The 12102-nt window shown below is 39.8% G+C and overlaps 1 protein-coding gene across 6 annotated transcripts in view; it reads left to right on the top strand.

Moving 5' to 3' along the window:
* The window catches only part of LOC132383606 (transcription factor HIVEP3), a 764495-nt gene that overhangs the window by 272856 nt on the left and 479537 nt on the right, over nt 1-12102 (top strand). For 2 of the 6 annotated variants that reach the window (XM_059954802.1, XM_059954799.1), the window contains one exon: nt 727-939. The exons of the other annotated variants lie outside the window; for them this stretch is intronic. The gene's annotated coding sequence lies outside the window, so the exon portion shown is untranslated. The remainder of the gene's footprint in view (nt 1-726; nt 940-12102) is intronic. 6 annotated transcript variants of the gene reach the window in all.

Here is a 12102-nt window from a genome sequence, read left to right as displayed (position 1 = left end):
TATAGTGTGTTGGATACATTAGTCAAGGGACCGGGAGTTCAAGAGATGCTAAATAATGTTGCAGCTCTATAAAACTCAGGTTAGACCACTGGAGTATTGTGTTCTGTTCTGGTTGCCTGATTACAAGAAGGGTGTGGAAGCTTTAGAGAAGGCACAGAGGAGACTTACCAGGATACTGTCTGGATTAGAGAGCATGTCTTATGATGAAAGGTTGAGTGAGCCAGGGCTTTTCTCTTGGGAGCCATTGAGGGTAAGAGGTTACTTGATAAGAGATGTATAAAATGATTAAAAAAAACACAGGCAGAGTGGACAGCCAGTGCCTTTTTCCCAGAACAGAAATAGCTAATAGGAGAGGGCATATAGAGTGATTGGAGAAGATTATGGGGGTGGGGATGGTAGAGGTATAATTTTTGCACAGAGAGTGGTAAGTGGGTGGAATGCACTGTCAGGAGTGATGGTAGACTGATATATTAGGGACATTCAAGAGACTCTTAGATGAGCACATAGATGCAAGAAAAGTGGAGGACTATTTAGAAGAGAAGGGCTAGATTGATTTTGGAGTAAGTTAAAAGACTGGCACAACATAGTGGGCTGAAGAACCTGTACTGTGCTACGATGTTTGATGCTCTATGTTCATATGTATAGTAGTTTTGATGCCATTTCTTGCAATACTGTGTGAAATATGGTTACCAAATTGAGTGATCGTTGTGTATTTTCCAACCTAAGGACAAAATTGACTTAGGGACATCCGTAAAAGTGAAGCTTGCATCGCGCTCAAAATGAAGCCTGCATCGCACTCGGAGTGGAACCCAGATTGCACTTGGAAAACCTGCACTAGAAATGGCCTGTTTGACACAAAACATTGAGCTGCCTGAATTTAAGGAATTTGATGCTGAGTTCAGAAAAGTGCAATGCTCCCAGTTGGATGCTGAAAGACAGGTAGGTAAGTATGGGAATAGAATAAAGAATTAACATGATATGCAGCATAGTATTTGATGCCTGAGACCCCAGTTTCAAATTACCTGGATTTGTCTTTCTGGGGTGTCTCTCATGCTCTGAGAGAGCCAAGTGTGGCCGTGATACACTAACTGTTATTTATTTGTGCACAGAAAAGAACTTTGTGAAGTCACACTGAGAATAGGATTTGAATCAGCACAGCGAAGCCTCCTAAGTCCAACACTTCAAGCTATCGGCCATCTGTTCTGTTTGTTTAGCTGAGCATTATTTTTTCCACAGAATTATGTAGAATATGCAGAGTATTTGGGCCAATTTGTTGATACAGGCTTCACACAAGTCCTTTATAATTTTATTCATATATCCTTTCTCTCTCATTCGTTTATTTAGCTTCGTCTGAAAGTTTTCAGTATTTGTCTGCTCAACTAATCGATGTGGCATTGAATTTCACAGTCAACACACACACTCAGTAATGAAAATTCTGCTGAATTTTTTTTGCATTTGTTAGTGACTAACATTTATTGCTCAGGGTAAAGGTCTGCTCAAGAATTTCTGTTTTCTCTATCAACCCCTTTCATATATTCAATAATTTTGATCCTCTTTAATAACCTTTATAAGATTCAAGATTGTTTATTGTCATTCTTCAGTACATGAAATGATTGGTACTCTGGATCCAATACAGTATAAAAAAACATGCAATAAGCATAATAAAAAAACTTTAAAACAGTAAATATAAAGGAAATGTTATAAAACATAATGTCAAGTAATTGTTGTATACATACAGTAAATGAATTGTCTATACATATAGTGATGCTAGGTGATGTGTATGTGGTGATGGTGGAGTGGGTTAACAAATGTAGGTGTTGATCACCCTGACAGCTTGGGGAAAGTAATTGTGTTTGAATTTGATGATCCTGGCGTGACTGCTGCATATTTTCTTCCCTGATGGGAGTAGGTCAAATGGTCCATAAGCAGGGTGGGTGGTATTGTCATTACTAGCGTTTTCCCGCACTTTTCTGTATGTACTTTCTGTATGTCCTTGATGGTATGTAGACTGGTGCTAGTGATGCATTGGGCAGTTTTAACTACCTGTTGTAGAATACTCCTGTCCACTGCACATCTGTAAGAGGTCGTGAGTATTGATGGGACTTGTATATAAGTCTGGATCGTTTTGTGAATATCATTCACTTTGGACGTTGATTTTGAGTGACTGGGCAAGATGTGTCTCATTTGGAATGATCTATAGATTCTGATGAGGTTTGGCTTCAGTGTGTAGCTAAAAATCTGTTCAATAGATGCTTTTTCTAAATCTTGACCATCAAATTAATCTTATTCATGTTTAGTCTTCAGTACAAATGTAGAAATTAATCCCTCTTCCTTTATTTTGTTGGTGTAATAAGAAGCAAAATTGAGATGCTTTGAAGTGTTGGTGCCTTCTTCCAGTGGAACTTTGACCTTTCAAGAAAATGGACCAAGTACTTTTGAGTATAGTTCACCCTAGGGCGCCGTGGTAGCGTAGAGGTTAGCACAACATTATTACAGCTGGGGGCATTCGGAGTTTGAAGTTCAATTCCAGTGCTGCCTATAAGGAGTTTGTTGTATGTTCTTTCTGTGAAGTGTGTCAGTTTCCTCTGGGTGCTCCGGTTTCCTCCCACATACCAAAGGTGTATCATTTAGTAGGTTAGTTGGTCATTGTAAATTGTCCTGTGATTATGTTAGTGTTAAATAGGTGGGTTGTTCCCAGGACTGTACTTCAAGTAACTCTTGAGTGTTAATAACATAACAATAAAACAAACAACTCATGCATTTTTCTTTTATGGAGAAGGCAGGAGAATGGGGTTGAAGGGGATAGTAAATCAGCCGTGATGGAAAATCAAAGCAGGACTGATGGGCCAGATGGCCTAATCCTGTTTCTGTGTTTTACAGTCTTATATGAAGAGACAGTGCAGCACAAAACTGTATCCCCTTTCCTTCCTGTGAACTAACTAATGTAAAATCAGGCTTCCTTTCGAACTAGCCCATATGAAGTATGAACATAGTTCTGTGGAAAAGGAAACCAGGGTACATCTCAGTGTGGTCACAAAATTAAAATTAAGCTGATGGTTGTGTCGACACCAACCTCCACCATTGCACGTTTGGGGCTGAGAGGAACAAGGTATGCTTTTGGCCTTGCGTAGAAATTGAAAGCTGAGAGGAAAGTGTACAAAAAGTCAAGACAACCACCTCTTTTTGGAGTTGACTGCATGCTGTGAGGTTTCTAGATTGGTTACTGACTTTTGACTGATGCTTTTGTTTGAAATGCCAAGTTTGACATTGATACTTGCTTGTGACATGTTTTTTAACATTGCCTTTAAAGATCAAGACATACTGGCCACATGCAATGGTGAATCTTCAGAGGCATGACCATGTGGCCATCCTGAGTTATAGTTTTTAGTTTTCTATGTCCGCCTCACCCTTCAAGATCCAAATCCTTTTTTTCAAAGAGGATGAAATTTAATTGTAGCATTATGTGGTGAAAGAAAACATGGATTTTCAGATGAAGAATGGGCAGTTGCATGAGCTGCTGTGGCAATATAACCTCAGGGATGTGTGCTTAGTCCACTGCTCTACTCTCGATATACACATGACCATGTGGCTAGACATAGCTCAAATACCATCTATAAATTTTCTACCGATTGGTAGAATCTCAGGTGGTGACGAGAAGGCGTACAGGAGTGAGATATGCCAACTAGTGGAGTGGTGCTGCATCAACAACCTGGCACTCAACGTCAGTAAGATGAAAGAGCTGATTGTGGACTTCAGGAACAGTAAGACAAAGGAACACATACCAATCCTCATAGAGGGATCAGAAGTGGAGAGAGTGAGCAGTTTCAAGTTACTGAGTGTCAAGATTTCTGAGGATCTAATCTAGTCCCAACATATTCATATAGTTGTAAAGAAGGCAAGACAGCGGCTATACTTTATTAGGAGGTTGAAGAGATTTGGCATGTCAACAAATACACGCAAAAACTTCTATAGTTGTACTGTGGAGAGCATTCTGACAGGCTGCATCATTGTCTGGTATGGAGGGGCTACTGCACAGGACCAAAAGAAGCTGCAAAGGACTGTAAATTTAGTCGACTCCTTGGGTACTAACCTACAAAGTACCCATGACATCTTTAGGGAGTGGTGTCTCAGAAAGGCAGCATCCATTATTAAGGACCTCCAGCACCCAGGACATGCTCTTTTCTCACTGTTACCATCAGGTAGGAGGTACAGAAGCCTGAAGGCATAGCGATTCAGGCACAGCTTCTTCCCCTCTGCCATCCGATTCCTAAATGGATATTGAATCTTTGGACACAACCTCACCTATTTTTTAATATACAGTATTTCTGTTTTTGCATGCTTTTTAAAATCTATTCAATATATGTATACTGTAATTGATTTACTTGTTTATTATTATTTTATTTATTATTATTATTGTTATTTATCTTTCCTAGATTATGTATTGCATTGAACTGCTGCTGCTAAGTTAACAAATTTCACATCACATGCCGGTGATAATAAACTTGATTTTGATACTAACTCTGATTCTGATCTACCCACAAGACCACCAACTCCATACTTTAAACTAAAGGAGAAAACTAACATCAGGGGATTGAGAAATTTCAATTTCATACTGTTTAACCTTCCCTCACAAGTCTCTGCAGGTATTATGCCAATTATTCTTTCATTAGCTCCAACTCAACAAATATTGGCATTTGCCTTTGTGCAAGGCAGAATTAATTATACAACAAGGGAGGATATTGGTGGGATCACCTTGTTTTTGCTTCTGTAAGCTCTCATTTTTATCAAATTAGTCATTTTTGTCCCCACAGCTCTGTTAATGTTCCTGCTAGAAGTATATCTGCATGTGTAAGGGTTCAAAAGAATTGTCTCCTCTTTCTCCTGTCTCTTCAGTCTAATACTTTATGATCCAGTGATGTGCTTGTTGGTCCTTTAATTGTTGGAGGATTTTCACCCTGAATTTCTCAACATTTCCCCATGATTTCAATGCCTCTATTATATGTGTTCTCAACCTATTCTGCTTTAAAGAGAACAGCCGCACCTCTAACACTTCTCTTTAGACAGTCCCTTATTCGAATAACGTTCTATTCCATTTCTTCTGCATTGGCGCCAGTATCTTGACGTCGATGAAGGGTAACAGATCTCAAACACAGCATGTGAAATTTGCTTTTATTGACTGGTGATGTAGAGGAGTGTGCTACTGAGTGAGAGCAACTTCCTACCCCAGTTCTTCATCAAGGAAGATAACTCTTAATCAAGTTTCATCAGCTTTTTAAACTTGACCTGTCTCCTTCAGAGACTGCTCATCCATGGCAGTTCTGATTTAATATTGCACTTTTCTTTGCAACCAACAAAATATCATGCATCCTTTCCTCTCCTTCTATAATTTTATGTAAGTTTCCCTTGATTCTTCTCCTCTTAAGACCTCAAGTGAGAATTGGCTTCCAACACTCAAAAAAGTGACCTTTGAACAGTTGTACAAATTGAAAAGTCAACACCAGGGTCCCAATCTCTGCTGAAGTTCAGTCTTAGTACAATTGATTGAAAACCTGAGGAGTAAATGTGTCTTTAAAGACCTCAGAGAAAGTGCAGATCTTGTTATCTGTTTATTTTCTGAAATTCACTTAATGGAAATGCTGTGCTAGAAGTTTCGCACCTGTAGTAAGTTAGCAGCTAGAATCCTTTTGTCTACATTTTCCCTTTCCTGTTTCCATCACTAAGCTTTAAAATGGTTAACAAGGCAGAGATAAGATTGAGAATATGAAATAAGAGTATGCTCCTGCCTGTACATTTGAATGGCAAATCGATTGAAGTGATTTCTAGGGAAGGCAACAGGGATGTGGAAATACTGTCTTCTGCAAGCTGCCTTTCAAGTTGTAAACTATCCTTATTTGAAAATATATTCCAATTTGTTCACTGTTCTGTGGGTCTAAATCCTTAGACTCTATACATAGCACTGTGGAAGTAGCTTCACCAGGACTTAGATGATTTTAGGGGAATGGGCAAAGAAGTGGCAAATGATACACAATATTGGAAAGTATCATTTTATATGCATTTTGGTGGAAGAAATGAATGGGCAGACTATTATTTAGATGGGGGACAATTCAAAATGCAAAGGGACTTGGGAGTCCTTGTGCAGGATACCCTAAAAGTTAACCTCCAGGTTGAGTTGGTGGTGAAGAAGGCAAATGCAATGTTGGCATTCATTTCTAGAGGTATAGAATATAAGAGTAGGGATGTGGCATTGAGGCTGTATAAGGCTCTAGTGAGAACACACTTGGAGTATTGTATGCAGTTTTGGGTTCCTTATTTTAGAAAGAATATACTGACACAGGAGAGGTTTCAGAGAAGATTCACAAAAATGATTCCAGGAATGAAAGGGCTACTGTATGAGGAACATCTGGCAGCTCTTGGGCTGTATTCCCTAGAGTTCAGGAGAATGAGGGGGGATCTCATAGAAACATTCCAAATGTTAAAAGGCTTGAACAGATTAGATATGGCAAAGTTATTTCCCATGGTAGTGGAGTCTAGGGCGAGAGGATGGGACTTCAGGATTGAAGGATGTCCATTTAGAACAGAGATGCGGAGAAATTTCTTTAGTTGGAGGGTAATAAATCTGTGGAATTTGTTGCCTTGAGCAGTTGTAGAGGCCAAGTCATTGGGTGCATTTAAGGCAGAGATAGATAGGTCCCTGATTAGCCAGGGCATCAAAGGGTATGGGAGAAAGCAGGGGAGTGGGGATGACTGGAAGAATTGGATCAACCTTGATTGAATGGCAGAGCAGACTCGATAGGCCAAATAGCCTACTCCTACTCTTATATCTTATCATCTTATCTTATGGTCTAAGTAAGAAGTGAAACAAACAATCTGCTGGAGAAACTTAGCATGTTGAACAGCATCTATGGGGGGGGGGGTGGGGGGAAGGAATTGTCAACATTTTTAGTTAAAGTCATGATGCAGGATTTCCTCCTGAAATGTCCAACCATTTGCCAGGTACTTTCCTCTAATATATGACCTCCCAAAGTGCAGCATATCCCTCCTTTATCCATGGACACTGGAACTCCATCTGCAACAATTCCGCAACACACCATCTTCATGAGATCATAAGACCATCTTGGCTCATCCCCTGAACTCGCCTCACTATCCATCGCTCACCCCTTCACTGTTTGCAATGATAATTTAACACAATTTACCTCAGAAAAGCTATTTTTAGTGATGTTTTTAGTCTGATTTCTTAACCCTTTTTAAACTGCCAGAGAGCTGTCACATGCATTCTGTAGTGCCATCTTAACCGGAAGTTAACAAAATCCTTATCCAGAGATATCTGAATGCTTATGGAGTTATGATTATTGTTTCCCAAATGCTTGGCACCTGAAATTTTGATCGCCTGACCAGGCTAATTTTCCAAAGGTCAAGTATAACTTCTTCCCTAGTTGGATTATCTATATACTCTCAAAAAAAACCCCTTCCTGGATCCAACTAACCAATTCTGCCCCCTACCAAAGCCTCTGGTATTCAGGGAGTCCCAGTGCAACAGACCCCAGCTGTGGTCACAAGGCTTCCAGTATTCCTGATCTTCTTGTTCCATATCCAAACTACAACTGTGGTTGAATTCTTGACCTGTGGTTTTGGCTGTACATCCTGCTTGTAGCCTTGGTCTCTGGCTCACATTCCAGTGAGTAATCCAAATGCCAGATCATATGGATTATCAGTGAGTTACTGTCAGAGTTCAGAATCAGAATCACTGAGTAACACACACAAAATGCTGGAGGAACTCAGCAGGTCAAGCAGCATCTATGGAGAGAAATAAACAGCTGATGTTTCAGCTTGACTTTGCGGAGGTCCTCCAGCATTTCGTGTGTGTTGGTCAAGATTTTTATATCACTGACATATGCTGTGAAGTTTATTGTTTAGTAGTAGCAGTACAGCGTGTGCCAAACAAAAAATTATTCTACAAGAAATAAATAGTGAAAGAGGAATAATGAGGTCATGCTCAAGAATTTATGGACTGTTCAACATCTGATAGTGTAGGGGGAGCAGCTGTTCCTAACACATTGAATATGAGAATGCCAATCCATTTTTGATTGTTTTGATAATTTATTGAGTGGGATTGGAAAACATTCCTGTTCTATAAGTTTTCTTTGGTATCTCCTTGTTCTCTGAGAGTCATTTGCGAGGAAAGGTGGGGCAGGGATACTGCTTGTCCATTTTATTGTTGACATTCTAATTCTTTGAGTTGTATTGTCCTAACTTATAGATAATAAGCCAATTACAGGATGTTCAGCTGAAGAAACTGATGACAATTGTACATTTATTGTCAATTTGGCAAAGAATGATCAAACCTGGCATTTACTGGAGGAGTAAGGTTATTCTGGAATTGTCTTTCACCTGCTTTGCACTTGACACTGGTTTGTATTGTGCCACCTTATCCATGGATAGCTGGGCCAGGTACTGAAAATTAAATGTGTATCACTGCCAGTGTTTTGGTCTAATTTATGACCAGATTTTGAAGGGTAATTATGACTGTGGCTGGTGTTTGGTGATGCACTGACTTCATTGGATAATAGCATGCTCATCTACCAGGCTCAAGGTAGATTCTATTCCACTGTTATTATAGTCTTGAAAAGTCCTCCCGTATGTTAAAGATGAACTCTTGATCTCTCAGTCTACCTTGTCACAGCCCTTGTACTTCACTTATCCAACTGCATGGCCCTTTCTCTGTCATCAGAAAAGTTCCGCATCCTCCTTTGCCTTTTTGTACTATTTTTATGTATTTACCTATTCAATGATCTGTCTGATTAAAGATTAGCTTTATTTGTTACATGTACACCGAACCATACAGTAAAATGTGTCATTTGTGTCATAAATGTGATAGGGCAGCCAGCAGGTGTCACCATGCTTTTGGCATCAACCTACTAACCCTAATGTGAGAGGAAACTCACATGGTCATGGGGAGAACATACACACTCCTTACAGACTGTGGTAGGATCTAAACCCCTGTGGCTGGTACTACATAGCATCATGATAATGATTACTCTACCATGCCGCTGTGGCATGCAAACAAAAGCTTTTCACAGTATATCGATACATATACCAGTTACTAATTAATGTTGCATGGTGTTAAATCAGCACACAATCCTTATTTCAATAGGATTCTACACTATTTCGACTCGATGACAGGAGGTGATCAAAAGTGATCAGTTTGCTTAGCAGTATTTTCTACACATGTACTGACAGCCTCTGCACAAGTTTCCTGCTGTTGAGGTGGAGTGTCCCATATATTTCATTGTTTGCTAGGAAACTTCTTTGGTCATTCAATTGGTAAAATAACAGATTTTGTTATATGACAAATCAAACTGCAATTATTGTCCTAGGAATTTGTAATTTTTTTTCCTACATTAAGCAAATTCAGTTTGAGTTTATCTGCAGTGCAATAGTTGATGGCCAGTTCAAGGCTGTTTTGTATCTCTTTCTTGGAAGTTTGCTGTTATGTGGTGAACAAAATTTCTGCCTCATTCATGCATGGGAATTTGTTATTCCTTTAAGAATGCTCGTTTTAGAGCACTGCAGGAGAAAATTAATTTAGTTGTCTTGAGAGCAATTAGAACTGGGGGAAGCTGGGTTTCAACAATGTAACACTGGATAGGGATGGTAGTATGGTGAGTCATGCTGTTATCTTTGATCCTCATGGAATTACACATCACAGTATGTTTTTTATGTATTTTTTCTATGTTTCTACATTGACAGATCCATTTCATCTGCTGCAGAAGTTTTCAACTGTTGTCTTAGTAGCAGTGTATATTCCTCTTCAGGCCCCTGCCAAGCAGTCTTGACAAACTGAGTGATATACTGAGGCATGAAACAATGGTCCCTGGTGCCTTTCCCATCAGTTTGAGGGAGTTTAACCAGACCAGCATGAAAAAGATCACTCAATAATTATCACCAGCATTTCACTTGTGGAATCAAAGGAATCAACACATTGGACTACAGTTATACCACCAGTTATACCAGTCAAGGGCACTTACCATACCATCCCACATCCACACTGTGGAAAGTTTGACCACCTGGCTGTACATCTAATCACTGAGTATAGGCAGAGATTGAAGACTACAGTAGTGAGGACCAAGAAGGTATGGACAAGGGAGGCGCAGGAAGGTTTACAGGACTGCTTTGAGTTGGTGTACTGGTCAGTATTCAGGGATTCATCTTTGAATCTAAATGAATATGCCACAGTTGTGACTGACTTCATTAAAACCTGTGTGGATGAGTGTTTGCCGATGAGAACATGTCTCTCATACATGATCCAAGAGCTGTGGAGAAGCCAGTAGATTTGTTGTCTGCTGATGGCATGATCTGTGGCATTCCTGCCTCTTAGGATGTCCCAAAGGACTTCGGGGAGCAAAGCGTTCTGATTGGCTGCTATCTGGACTGACACCTTACTGCCCTATTGTCCTGTTTATTATTTATTGTAATGCCTGCACTGTCTTGTGCACTTTATGCAGTCCTGGGTAGGTCTGTAGTCTAGTGCAGTTTTTTTTCTCTCTCTGTTTTGTTTTTTACATAGTTTGGTCTAGTTTTTGTACTGTGTCATATAAAACCATGGTCCTGAAAAACGTTGTCTCATTTTTACTATGCACTGTACATAGCAGTTATGGTCAAAATGACAATAAAAGTGACAACTTGTTATAAGAAAACCATGCTGCAGATTCATCAACACAAGATAATAAGACCTTGAGATATAGGAGCAGAATTAGACCATTTGGCCCATTGAGTTTGCTCTGTTATTTCAGCATGGCTAATCCAATTTTCTTCTCAGCCCCAATCTCCAGCCTTCTCCCTGTATCCCTTCAGTCAAGAATCTATCAACTTCTGCCTTAATGCATAAAGACTCGGCCTCCACAGCTGTCTGTAGCAAAGAATTTCACAGATCCACCACCCTCTGGCTAAAGGAATTCCTCCTCATCTCCTTTCTAAATGGATGCCCCTATATTCTAAGACTGTGTCCTCTGGTCTTAGACTTTCCCACCACAGGGAACCTCCTCTCCCTATCCACTCTATTAAGGCCTTTCACCATTCAATAGGTTTCAATAATGTCGCCCCTCATTCTTCTGAATTCTAGAGAATACAGGCCCAAAGCCATTAAACACATAGCATATGACAAACCATTCAATCCTGGAATTGTTTTTGTGAATATTCCTTTGAACATTCTCCAGTTCCAACAGTTTTTTTCTGAGATTGGAGGCCCAAACCTACTCACAATACTCCGAGTGAGTCCTCACCAGTGCTTTATAAAGCCCTAACATTACGTCCTTGCTTTTATATTCTAGTCCTCTTGAAATGAACGCTCACATTGCATTTGCCTTCCTCACCATAGACTCAACTTGCAAATTAACCTTTAGGGAATCCTGCAGAAGGACTCCCATATCCCTTTGTGCTCAGTTTTTTGTATTTACTCTCTTTTTAGAAAACAGTCAACACTTTTATTTCTTCTACTAAAGTGCATGTCCATTCACTTCCTGACACTGTATTCTGACTGCCACTTCTTTACCCATTCTCCTAATTGGTCTAAGACCTTCTGTAGCCTCTCTAAGTCCCCAAAACTACTTTCCCCTCAACCTATCTTCACCTTGCATGAAAACTTTTCAACAAAGCCATCAATTCCATCATCTATACCATTGACATATAATGTAAAAATAATCAATTCCAGTACAGACCCTTCATGGATCATCACTAATCACTGGCAGACAGTCAGAAATGGCTCCTTATTCCCACTCTTTGGAACCTGCCAATCATCTACTGCTTTATCCATGTTAGAATTTTTTCCTGTAATACCATGGATTCATAGCTTGTTAAGCAGCCTCATGTGTGGCACCTTGTCAATGGCCCTCTGAAAATACAAGTACGCAACATCAACTGATTCTCCTTTCCTGATCATTATTTCTTCAAAGAATTCCACCACATCTTCAGGCAAGATTATACCTTAAGAAAATCCTAGTTACTGTGGCCTATTCTATCATGTGACTCCAAGTATCCCAAGACCTCATTTTAATAATCGACTTGAACATCTTTCCAACCACTGAGGTTAGACTAACTGGCCCAAAG

The sequence above is a fragment of the Hypanus sabinus genome, chromosome 30 (assembly GCF_030144855.1).
Source record: "Hypanus sabinus isolate sHypSab1 chromosome 30, sHypSab1.hap1, whole genome shotgun sequence".
NCBI lineage: Eukaryota > Metazoa > Chordata > Chondrichthyes > Myliobatiformes > Dasyatidae > Hypanus > Hypanus sabinus.
The sequence above is the reverse complement of the archived record's forward strand: the minus strand, read 5'-3'. Positions and strand labels throughout refer to the sequence as shown.